The sequence below is a fragment of the Dama dama genome, chromosome 15 (genome assembly GCF_033118175.1).
Source record: "Dama dama isolate Ldn47 chromosome 15, ASM3311817v1, whole genome shotgun sequence".
In the NCBI taxonomy this organism is placed as follows: domain Eukaryota; kingdom Metazoa; phylum Chordata; class Mammalia; order Artiodactyla; family Cervidae; genus Dama; species Dama dama.
The window spans coordinates 76909886-76911597 of NC_083695.1; positions in this window are offsets into that span (position 1 = coordinate 76909886).

Genomic DNA, 1712 nt, shown 5'->3' on the forward strand with positions numbered 1-1712 from the left:
CCATGGGGTTGGCCAGCTCTTCCTCCAAAGACTCATCCTGAAGATGACAGTTCCCCTGAGGTCCTCCATCCCCAGCGTGCTCTCCAGCCCGGCTCAGACTCTGGAATTCACTGGCTTTGCCTACTGAGCCACGGACACCTGGAGCACCAGAGACGGGGCGGGGGCTGCTGCAGGGTCTCCCTCGCTGGCCAGTCCCAGGCCCTGAACCCTCACTGCTCAGGACTACTGGTCCTTCCTCACTCCTATCCTGACTTGTACCCACAGGCCTAGCCAAGCCTTCAGTCCTTCCCTCCAGGTTTATGCCCGCTGTGTCCAGCTTTTCCCACTGTTTCAGGGACCCAACTCTGGGGGCTGGGCTCCTTTCCAGAAACACTCGCCCTGTGACCCAGCTTACCTGTAATGATCCGCCTCTGTCACCGCCCCCTCTCCCCCCACCCCAAGCCCAGGCTGCATTTGACAAATCTGCCTTCTCTTAAGAATCACAGTAGCCTGGTGGGTACATACAAGGGCTCTGATGGTCAGCTCCTGGGCTCCAGTCTTGGCTCTGGATTTGCTGTATATATGAGCTTGGCAGAGTCACCTGCTGTCTCTCTTTTAAGGGACAGAACTGCTCATAGCTTCTCCCTTCAAGATCTACTTAATAGCCCTTGGCACAAAGTACCCAATAAATGTTGCTATCATTTTATGTGCCATGCGGAAGCTAGCTGGAACCAATCCACAGAATACTGGGAAGAAATTTATTTCCTCACAATTTCCCTCAACGAAGCTCAAGAGGAGGAGAAAATCATACGGCGACTTTCTGCCCAACAGCCTAGCAACTCTGTTGGGGGAGGCAGCCCTGTCTGCCCTATGGGGCTCTGTGTTTTAAGAGCTGAGGCTGGAATCAAGATAAAGCCCCAGGTTGCACACCCAACCCAGTGTCAGCCAGCCACCCTCCCTGGATGAGCAGCAGTGGGAGATCCTTCTCTGCTGCAGCCCACCTTTGGCTGAGGATGAAGGTAACTCAGATGGTAAACAATCTGCCTGAAGTGCGGGAGGCCCAGGTTCGATCCCTAGGTCAGGAAGACCCCCTGGAGAAGGGAATGGTAACCCACTGCAGTATTCTTGCCTGGAGAATCCCATGGACAGAGGAGCCTGGAAGGCTACAGTATATGGGGTCACAAAGAGCCAGACACAACTGAGCGACTAAACATAGCAAGCACAAGAAGCAATCAGGAGTGGGTGGAGTTGAAGCGCCAAAGCAGCTTATGTCATCCAGTATGACTTTTCTTTTAACAAGGAAGGAATGAGTTTATAACAGTGAAGACTTTGGAGGAGGTGGGTTACGGGATCTGAGAGAGAGTACGAGAAGAGGGGGAGGGAAGGAATGTCTTTCCTGTGAAGTCACTGAGACGACAGTTGGTGGGCCTTTTAATTCCAGTCTTACGATTGCCACACAGGTGAGAGGACCTAGAGTCATAAGGGGTGTGGGTGCACGACGCCCCCTCCCCCGCGCTCTCCCGCTGTGGCTCCCTCGCTGAGCATAGAGACACCCCCTCGCCTCCTCGTCCCCCAAGTCCAGAGCATATCCCTGCAGGTGCTACTGTCAGACCTGTCCTGGAGCCTCCGAAGCCGGCCAGGTCACCCTGTTTCTGGGCAGGAAGCCCCCCTCAGAGGGCCCCTTGCAGTCTCCAGCCTCCCCCACCCACTGCCTCCTGCTGCCTCACTTCCTC